This window comes from Triticum dicoccoides, chromosome 3B (genome assembly GCF_002162155.2).
Source record: "Triticum dicoccoides isolate Atlit2015 ecotype Zavitan chromosome 3B, WEW_v2.0, whole genome shotgun sequence".
Taxonomy (NCBI): Eukaryota; Viridiplantae; Streptophyta; class Magnoliopsida; order Poales; family Poaceae; genus Triticum; species Triticum dicoccoides.
In genome coordinates, this window is record NC_041385.1 from 794,879,728 (window position 1) to 794,891,501 (window position 11,774).

An 11,774-nucleotide genomic window follows, 5' to 3' on the forward strand; every position below is an offset into this window, starting at 1 on the left:
CAGCAAGTTGAGTGCGAAAACATATATCAAGTGAATCAATACAATACCCCATTGTCACCATGGGTATTATATGCAAGACATATATCAAATGCTCTCAAATCCATGAAAATATTCAATTTAATAAAAACGAAATCTCAAGGGGAAAACTCAATTCATTACAAGAAGATAGAGAGGAGAAAAAACCATATGATCCAACTATATTAACAAAGCCCGTGATACATCAAGACCGTGCGAAATAAAGAACAAGAGAGAGGGAGATTAAACAGATAGCTACAGGTACAAACCCTACGCCCTAAGGGCGGACTACTCCCTCCTCATCATGGTGGCCATAGGGATGATGAAGATGGCCTCCGGTTATGATTTCCCCCTCCGGCAGGGTGCCGTAACGGGCTCCCGATTGGTTTTTCGTGGCTATAGAGCTTTGCGGCGGCGGAACTTCTGATCTAGGGTTATTTGGGGGGGGGGGGCGTGTCTGTATTTATAAGATTTTTTGGCGTTGGTTTCACGCGAAGATGGGCTTCGAGGGTCCCACCACCAACCAGGGTGCGCCAAGGGGGGCTGCCGCGCCCCGATGTGATACGTCTCCAACGTATCTATAATTTATGAAGTATTCATGCTGTTATATTATCATTCTTGAATGTTTTACAATCATTTTATAGCAACTTTATATCATTATTTGGTACTAACCTATTGACCCAGTGCCCAGTGCCAGTTGCGGTTTTTGCTTGTTTTTTACATCGCAGGAAATCAATATCAAACGGAGTACAAACACCGCGAAACTTTTTGTGGATTTCCTATGGACCGGAAGACATCCAATAGGCTAGAGCAGCACCTGGGGGGTGCCCAAGGGGGCACAACCCTCCAGGACGTGCCTGGGCCCCCAGGCGCGCCCCGGTGGGTTGTGCCCGCCTCGATGGCCTCCCACACCCCCTCTTCGCCCTATAAATTGTCAAATGTTCAAAAAACCCTAGCAGAGAACCTAGATCAGAAGTTCCGCGACCGCACGCCTTTGTAGCCACAAAAAACTAATCTAGACCCCGTTCCAGCACTCCGTCGGAGGGGAAGATCATCACCGGTGGCCTTCTTCATCACCCCGGCGGCCAACACGATCAGGAGGGAGTTGTCCACCCTAGGGGCTGAGGTTTGTACCAATAGCTATGTGTTTAATCTCTCTCTCTCTCTCTCTCTCTCTCTCTCTCTCTCTCTCTCTCTCTCTCTTTTTCTTGATCTTGAGATGTCACGATCTTGATATATCATGGGCTTTGTTAACATAGATGTATCATATGATGTTTTTGCCCTCTCTACTCTTGTTGTGTTGAATTGAATATTTACCCTTTCAAGTTTTGTCTTGTCGGATTGAATGTTCATGTCTGAGAACACATGATGTATGTCTTGCGGTATGAATACTTGAGGTGACAATGGGGTATCATATTGATTCACTTCATGTATGTTATGGCAGTCAACTTGCGGATTCCCAAGGTGACATTGGGGTAATCTATGCATAGGGGTTGATGCAGGTTTTTATTATCTTTTCTCCGATAGAAATTTTGGGGTCTCCTTGTAGTTCTTTGTGTGGATTGAATATTATGATCATGAAGTTGTTTGAAGCATATCATAGAATTAACTCACGGATACTTGCGTTGACTTTGGTCTATCTAGGTGACATTAGAGTTGGTTGATGTGTGTCATATGGTGTTATTTTACTACGAACTCTTGGTTAGATTGATCGAAAAGAATAGCTTTGTGTTATTTTAGTACGAACTCTAGGATAGATTGATCGGAAAGAATAGCTTTGAGGTTGTTTCGTACCCTACAAACAATTTCTATCTTTTGTTCTCCACCAATAGGAACTCATGAGTGATTCTTTATTGCACTTTCAAGGATAATCAGATGATCCAACGATGTTAGCATTGTTGAGAGATTGCACTAGGAAAGTATGCACCCTAGGCATCATTTTCCATCATTGCAATACCGTTTGTGCTCCGTTTTACTATTTACTACCTTGCTGTTTTTTATTGTTCGCACTACAAAAACTCATATCTACTATCCATACTACACTTTTCTCGCCATCTCTTCGCCGAACTAGTGCACCTATACAATTTGCCTTTGTATTGGGTGTGTTGGGGACACAAGATATTTCTTGTATTTGATTGCAGGGTTGCTTGAGAGAGACTATCTTCATCCTACGCCTCCCACGGATTGATAAACCTTAGGTGATCTACTAGAGGGAAAATTGCTACTGTCCTACAAAACTCTGCGCTTGGAGGCCCAACACGTGTCTACAAGAATAAAGTTTGTTTTGAATATTTACTGTAGGGTAAAAACCCCACAGTCCTTTATTCACGCATAAAGACAAGCATAACTATAGAGAGAAGTTTAAAGGTTGCATGCCTAAACTAAGTTAGAAAAACATACATTTACATGAGGGAGTTAACCCAATCTACAAGCCTATGTTTAATGCTATCTTTGAGTCTATGAGACAACAGAAGAATATCATGTACAAAGTTACATCTCCATGCAGCAAAAGTAGCCCTTGCCACCTTGAAGGTTCTCCCATTCCTCAAGATCCATATATTCCAAGCAGCTGTGAGCATCACCTCAAAGAAAAAGGGGTGACCAAATCTCTGGCTTGCTTGGGAGATACACTTCTGAATATTAGAGCCATGTCTCCAATCAATTTTCAAGTAGTTCCAAACCCTACAGCTAAAGTTATATTCGAAGAAGAGGTGAGCCCTATCTTCATCAACATAGGCATTACAGATGACACATAGATTATCATCCAAGGGGGACCTACAATGCCTTCTGACCAACATGCCCTTCGTGTTGAGTCTGTCAAAGAAAAGAAGCCAGCCAAAAACTTCGATTTTCATAGTGCATCTACTCTGCCATAGCCACTTACATGGTTGGACAAGTGGAAGGTGTGTATGCATGATGTCATAAAAGCTCTTAGTTGAGTATTGTCCAGACTTTCGAGGCCATATCCAAACATCAGGCAAAGAAGGATCTCTCTACAGATGAAACAGCCATCCTTCCAAAATTTCCAATTTAGATGTTGCCTCCTAGGATATTGATAAATGGTACATGGAGAACAAATCCTGGTTTTGTATTAAGTCCCTGGCAAAAACGTTGTCAACCAAAATAAAAGAGAAGAGCCTTGGTAATCTGAGACTCAAGGGCCTGGAAGAACCACCCACATGCCAAGCATCAAGCCAGAAAAGAGCAGAATTCCCCCATATTAATCTGCACTGAGGCAATTGACCTATAGTGGTCGACAAGCTTGAGAATATCCTTCCACCAAAATGAACCAGTGAGTATTGTGGCATGAGCCACAACTCCATCATAATAACTATCCCAGATTAACTGAACCCATGGGACCTGCATTTTATTATAAAATTTATGCAGATGCTTGAGAAGGAGCCCTTGGTTCTGAATATTCAGGCTAAGAATACCTAGGCCTCCTTTATCCTTAGGTCTGCAAACTAGATCCCAGGCAGCTAAAGATTGTCTGGGCACATCAGAGTTTCCCCTCCAGAGGAATTGCCTGAAAATCCTATCCAGCTGCTTGATAATACCAGGAGGAATATGCAAACTACAGAGGAAATATATGGGCATTGATGTAAGCACTGATGTGAGCAATTGCAACGTGGAACCTTGATTAAGCATGGCAGAGCTGACAAATAACCTTCTTTCATGTTATCCACCAAAGGCATTAGATCAATTATTCTAGGTCTTGTAGTTCCAAGAGGCAGACCCAGATAAGTGAAAGGCAACTGTTCCAACTTATATCTTAAAATGTTGTATAGCCCTTGTGCCTCAGCTGTCTAAATATTGAGGGGCACCATTGATGACTTGGCAAAACTTACCTTCTGGCCAGTTCTTGAGGGTAACCAACTGATCCTCCACTGCAGAGAGGATTGTTATTGTATCATTGGCATATTGGATAATAGGAAAATCAGGGTCATGTGATGGGATTGGAAGAGTTAGGACTCCCCTAGCAGCATATCATTGACCACTGTTTGAAGAAGATCAGGAGCTATGACAAAGAAAAGTGGGGAGAGAGGGCCACCCTGTCTGACACCACATTTGCATTTGAACTGCTTACCAGGCACACCATTAAGAAGCACAGAAGATGATCCAGATGAGAGGATCTCTTTAATCCAAGCAATCCATTTTTCTTCAAAACCTTTGTGCTGGAGGATTTGCAAGACAAGTTCATGCTCCATAGTGTCAAAAGCTTTTACAAAGTCCAGCTTCAAAATTATGATAGGCCTGTTTGACTGTTTACATTGATGCATATACTCAAAAGCCCAAGCCAGGCAGTCATGTATGGCTCTACTCTTCAAAAACCCATATTGATTATTGTGAATGCATTGAAGGATGACCTTTTGCAGCCTGTTTACAGAGAGTTCGGTAAGGAAATTTAAACATGTGTTTGTCAGAGAATTGGCCTAAAATCCTTAGGTCCTTCAGGAGACGGCATCTTTGGTATCAAGGTGATCAGAGAGACATTAATATTCTCCAGTGATAACCTTCCAACATAAAAGTCACGTCTTAGTTTCAAAAAATCCTTCTCAATGATAGGCCAACACTTCTTGACAAACATAGCAAGCCAACAACTGGGTTAATAAGATTGTCCAGATCAAAGCCCATACTTATTCCTTGGGCCTGACCCATTCTGATTTTAAATGATGACCAAAGGATTCCCGCCATTTGGGAGTGACCAAAGACTGGATCAGTACTAGCAACTGAGAGGCTGGCAATAGTATTCCTGCCCGTTCAGAGGCCATAGCATGAAAAACCTTAGAATTCTCTTCACCCAGCTTAATATAACGGATGGTACACCTCTACTTCCAATAAATATAATGTATCTTGAGCAGATCCTCATGGTGTAGCTTAATAGTTTCCCAAAAATTAAATTCAGGCGTGGTTTCAGCCCGCAACTCTTCCAAGTTATTAAAGTATAATGTTACCCGGCAACAATCCATTGTGAGCCATTTAATATACGACAAGTTTTTGCTCCAGGCCTTTAGGGCATGAAGGCAAGTGCTTGAACTTAACTGACAAAACTGCTGAAGCAGACATATCAGCAAACATAGGCTGGTCCCAAGAGCGTTTCACACAATCCATAAACCCTAGCAAACAAGAATAAAGTTGCATAGTAGACATCATGGTGTCTTGAGGGCAGTGATACATCTCCAACGTATCTATAATTTTTTATTGTTCCATGTTGTTACATCGCAGGAAATCAATACCAAACAGAGTCCAAATGCAACTTAACTTTTTGAGGGTTTTTTCTGGGCCACAAGACATCCATTGGGCCAAGGCAACACCTGGGGGGTGCCCTGAGGGGGGCAGCACCCACCAGGGCGCACCAGAAGGACCAGGCGCGCACTGGTGGGTCATGCCCACCTCGGTTGCCCCCTGAACCACCTCTTTGCTCTATAAATACCCCAATATTCCAGAACACCTAGGGGAGTCGACGAAAATTAGTTCCAGCCGCCGCAGAGTCCAGAAACACTAGACCCAATCTAGACACCAGCATGGAGGGGTTCACCACTTCCATTGGTGCCTCTCCGATGATGCGTGAGTAGTTCTTCGTAGACCTACGCGTCCGTAGTTAGTAGCTAGATGGCTTCCTCTCTCTCTCTTGATTACCAATACAATGGTCTCTTGGAGATCCATATGATGTAAGTCTTTTTGCGGTGTGTTTGTTGGGATCTGATGAACTTTGAGTTTATGATCAGATCTATGTTTTTATCCATCAAAGTTATTTGAGTCTTCTTTGATTTCTTATATGCATGATTTCTTATAGCCTCGTATTTCTTCTCCGGTATTTGGGTTTTGTTTGGCCAACTTGATCTATTTATCTTACAATGGGAAGATGTGCTTTGTAGTGGGTTCGATCTTATGGTGCTTGATCCCAGTAACAGAAGGGGAACCGACACATATGTATCGTTGGAACTAAGGATAACAAGATGAGATATATATCTCCACAATAGATAAACGGATCTCGTCTACATCATGTCATCGTTCTTATTGCATTACTCCGTTTTCTCATGAACTTAATACACTAGATGCATGTTGGATAGCAGACGATGTGTGGAGAAATAGTAGTAGAGGCATGCAGGAGTCGGTCTACTAATCTTGGACGTGATACCTATGTAATGATCATTGGTTGGATATCATCATGATTATTTGAAGTTCTATCAATTGCCCAACAGTAATTGTTTTCCCACCGTTTGCTATTTTCCTCGAGAGAAGCCACTAGTGAGACCAACGGCCCCGGGGTCTCTTTTCATCATATATGCCTTTGCGATTTATCTTCCCTTGCATTTATTTTCAGATCTATTAAACCAGAAATACAAAAATACCTTACTGCAATTTATTTGTTCCGCGATCTATTTATCCTATCTACCACTTTTACCTCAAGTTATTTGCCTACCTTGAGGCGCCGTACCCGAAAGGGATCGACAACCCCTTTAACACGTCGGGTTGCGAGTATTTGTTATTTATGTGCAGGTGCTATTTACGTGGTGTTAGGAGGTTCTCCTACAGGTTCGATAACCTTGGTATCATCACTGAGGGAAATACCTACCGTCGCTATACTGCATCATCCCTTCCTCTTTAGGGAAATACAGATGTAGTTCTAGCAGACATCAAAAGGAATTTCTGGTGACGTTGCCGGGTACGATCTTCAACATCAATCAGGTTCCTAATCACAAATCTCATCTCCTCACAATTTACATTATTTTCCATTTGCCTCTCATTTTCCTCTCCCCCACTTCACAAAAATTTGCCATTTTATTCACCCTCTTTTTCGTTCACCGTTTTCTCGTCAGATCTATTCGTGTCCTTGTTCCACTATGGCTAGCTTGAATGCTCCTCCTTTGTTACCAGACTTTGAAGTTCTTTACTTCAAACAAAGACAAGGAGAAAATTTGAAGGATGCTTGGTATAGGCTTATGGAGTCTTACCGTGTTTGCAATCTAAAGGGAGCTGCAAAAAAAATTCTTAGACATTTTTATGTTGGATTGGCTTTGCATCATAGACAACTCTTAGATTTTGCCGCAAAAGGGAATTTTATCGAACTTGATGTCAAAGCTGCTTATGAAATTTTAGAAGGAATTTTGGGAGTTCCACCACAAAAGAAAGGGTTTTCTTTCACCCCAGAGGGAGTCCAAATTTTGGAAAAACTCGGTGATTTGCATAAACATATGGTGGAATTACAAAAATATAATGAACCTCTCAAACATCTCAATGGTAGTATCAATCGTATGGACACTTTGATTTCTCTTTGCAATAAACAGTTGGATATTTTAGATTTTAAGATGGTTCCTTTCCGGAAAATTTAGGGAAGCGCAAAGAGCCTGCCCAGGTTTGAAAAGACCCTTACTAAAGTGGCAAAGATAACTAAAGGCAACAATTAGATCATACGCGTTATGCCTAGCTAGGGGCGTAAAACGATAGCGCTTGTAAGGAGGCAACATAATCTTCCTGCGCTTTTCTATGTGAAGGACATGTCTACCAACCCGAGAAAAAGAAAAGATAAGGAAGTGAATACATCATACGATGAGCCAAAGCGCCACATAGTTCTTTCAGGGAAAAGAAACATTGTGCGAGTGGATGACAAGACAGACATGTCAGAAGATTATGAAAAGTTTCATGAAATTGATCCCTTCATATTGAATGTTGACCTGAGAATCTAATTAAATGATGAAGATTGTCCATGGTTACGGCGCAAAGGGACACACGCGAAGAAAAAGTTTCACACCCAAAGATCCCACTCTGGGATGTGACCGACTTTACTGTCATCACTTTCTTCTCTAGTGAGTTTCCGGACTTACATATCTAGAAAGTCCAACTTTGGACAAACCGTAGGGAATCTTTGTAGCAGTTAGGGTGCTTATGAGTTTGGCATTTGAAATGTGTACCTGTGTGCTTCGGACAAACGTCATCAATTTTCAACCCTTTGACACTTCCTTTGGTAGTTTTGAGCTCATTTACTGTAAATGACCCTAAATTTGAACAGCACTACAAATGAACTATAAAATTGTTGAAAGTTGGCATGGTATCATCATTTCACTTACATAGCATGTGCTAAAAATTTGAGAGGGTTATGGCAAAAACTGGATGCACTTCGTATACAAAATTGACAATCTCTTTCGATGTATCAGGGTTTCGGACGAAAATTTATCTGTTTCAATGGTATTTTATTTTTTAAAATAACGTAAGAATTACCAAATTGAATATAATGATAAAAACACTAATATGAAACAGCAGGAACAAGAAACACTCAAAAATCTATTTTTATGGTAAAGTTATTTACAAACTAGTGATTCACACAAATTTCAAATTATTTAAATTTAAACTATTCAAATTTGAAAACTACTTGCACCAACGGAAAGTTTACAATTTTTGTGACCTAAAGCAAAAAGAATCACTCAAAAACTCTAAGTATTTAGCTGTAAGTAGAAACAAAAAAAGAAAAAGCAAAAAAGAAAAAGCAAAAAAGAAAACAAAAAATTGGAAAAAGACCTACTGGGACAAAAAAGTAAAAAAATGCCACCTACTGGGCCACCACGGCCTGCATACGACTAGAAACCTAACCGGTAGTTGGGCCAGGATGCAGGACCGCAGCAGGCCCAGTAGGCCCACAGGCAGAGACAGATTGGTTAGGCCCATAGGCCTTCAGTAGTGAGGAGTTCAATACATATGCAACATTTGATCATTCAATGTTTGAATTTGGACATATTCAACATTTGATCATACATGTCAAAGTTTGAATTTAGACATATGCAACAATATTTGATCATATGTCAAAGTTTGATCATATTTCAAAGTTTGAATTTTGACCTATGCAACATTTGATCGTATGTCAAAGTTTTAATTTTGACATATATTCAACATTTGATCATATATGTCAAAGTTTGAATTTTGACATAAGAAAAGGACTTCCAAATAGCGATATTCGGAAGGCTCCAGCTGAACTTTGTACCGAAAAGCTAATTATCCTATGCGGGACTCCGCTCCAAAACAACTTGGACAACTTCGTACATTATGCGCCTGTTACTTCCGGCTAATGATGAATCCATGGTTTTCTTGAATCCTTTGACAATAGACAATGTCAAGTATAGAAGGGCAGATGAGATCAGGAAAAATATGGACCATCTTCTGCACATCTAGAATTGCGCCATTTTGTTAAATCCCTTAAAAGTTATTAAGAGAATAATTATTATGATTCTGAATCTTGTTCCTAGCCAAACATTTAAAAAATATTACATATTTGCATAGAATTTTTTATCGACGTCAACGATGCCCGGCGCACATCCTCGTCGTTAACCCGTTCGCAATGACGTCCTACTTCAGAGACGCCATGTCCGGGACTGGGCTCCGCCGGGCTGGCACTGGGAGGTGCTTCCTTCAGGGGCGCGCATCTTGGTGGGACTAAACTTAGGTAAAGCAAACCGCCATTCTTAATGGAGTTCTATCCTGGTTAATCACTAAGGAAAGGTGGTATCTATAAAAAATTTCCTGGTGTGCGGAAAATTTCACATCCATGAAGAAATTTTTTAATGAAAAAGGTAATAGTGTTTACCCTATTATTAATGAAAAAACAACTTTGTTTTTCCTCTCCTAACTCTAGGCGTTTGGGTCAAACTCTCCTTTCCAGACTTCACTGACGCCCTATGGATTCGTCATCCCTCCGCTTGTTGCTCCAGCAGTCGGTTATGGGAAGGGGAATCCTTGAGTTTGCCTGTCTGGACGTCATCGATTGTGCTCCGCAATAAATTTCTGTCGTATCCTTGTGGTTAGGATTTCTTGTCATGTGGAGAGATTTGGTGTCAATATCTATGCAAGTATTCAAAGGAACAACTATGGCTCTATGGTGCTAATCCTTAGGTACATGTGCACGAAAACTTCATGGCTATCATTGACAAGATCAAGCGGGCTCTGGTAGGGGAGCTACGATAGCGGTGTATCGGTGGCTCGTTCTGGTGACAGTAGTGGTTGTTCGATGGTCTTGAAATCTCAAAGTAATATTTTTTATGTTTGATATGCTTTGAAATTTGATGATAGATATGAATTATTTTCGCAAAAATGTTGTGAAATGAAACTTCAGTGATTCCTAACAAGTAAGAAAATAAAAATTAATTACATTGCTAAAACATGACCATGATATAATGGTATCTGGTTATAGTTAGGAAGGAAAAAAAGGATCCAATAACCACATTGGAGGCCATAGATAGTAGATCTACTTGTAAATTGAATAGGACACTACCTTGTAAACCAATCTGGGCCATAGAACCCTAACCCCATGTCTACTATATAAGGGTGGGTTGGGATCTCTGGATCGGTACTACTTTCAGGCATAACCAAATGCAAAATCACAAAATAATACATGGGACATTGTTCAGCCGCAACACTGCAACACGATCAAGCGGGAACAAAATGGCGAATCAATCAGCTAGCGGAGAGCTGAGGAGGACACAATTAGCATCAGGCGATAACTGAACCTTGCTGACTCCAGGAAGGGATCCCCCCTAGGGGTGCGGGGGTGGAGGAGGGGAGTGAGGTTCGGTGATGTGGGCGACGACCGCTGGCTCCACTTCGTCCACGGGTGAGCGAGGGGTAGGCACTGTAGCCTGTGGGGCGGCGCGACACCGCTGCCCGTTGAAGTGGCGTCGGATGAGGAGGGGAGCATCGGGGAGAGGCACCGAGTGGCCGTGCGGGCTACATGGCAGCGGATCGAGAGGTCTTGGCCAACGAGGTGGTGCGCGGTATTGGCGAAAATCCGGAAACCATACACACAAAGAAACTTAACTAGAGCACGAACTCGGAGCAATGGCGACAAACACCACGGCCGCGAACTGGCCTGTATCTTGACAACCTTTATGTTGGAAATATGAGCAATTTACCGAGTGATTTTATTAACAGAAATACTAGATAAAGCATGACTAGTGTAGCAGTGATAAAACAAGCCATGCAATTTTACAAAGAGAAGGTAAACAACATCTTCAGATATGAACCGTAACTAAACATATCTTTTGCAGACAGTATAGCAAGTTGCATATACGAAATGGAGTCTAACATATCCAGGGCAAATACTAGAACAAGTAACTATAGTAGAACCTCTAATAGAAAGGGGACGAACACGTACGGGGCAGCAGCAGCAGAAGCGCTGGACTTGGGGTCGGTTTCCTTGCCAGCCATGTCGTCGAGGAGGTCGTGGATGTCGGGGAAGAAGTCGTCGTCGGGGAAGTAGTCGTCGGAGTCCGGGGCGTCCGTGATGAAGAAGTCAGTAGTCACGCAGAGCGCTCCCCAAAAACCTTATCACCCTTCTCCCGTACAGGACTCAAAGAGGTGCGGTTTCGGAGGCCTACTGTCCTGACTCGCGGTGCACGCCGCAAGACGGGATGAGGAAGACAGCAGCAGCGCAGAGATTGGAACCGATGGCGAGAGGAGGAAGAGATTCTGGTGCATCTCTCTGGGAGGAGCGACCTCCCTTTTATAGGCGCAAGAGAAGGAGGTGAGAGGCTACACTGGGAGCTGAAGAGAACGAGGGAGACGAAACGAACAGGCAGCAGGGGAAGATGTGCGCCATTCGTATTCAATCTCCACTACAACAAAACGTTTTAGCTTTCGCGTGTCCTTTCGTATACCCGTAGTGCATGGCAAAAAATTTACATCGGCTCGGCTCATTCCCGCAACCCACATCGCGTTGCGTCGCGTTGTGATGAGGCGTGGCAAGGCGGGCGGCGGAGGAGGAGCGCGCT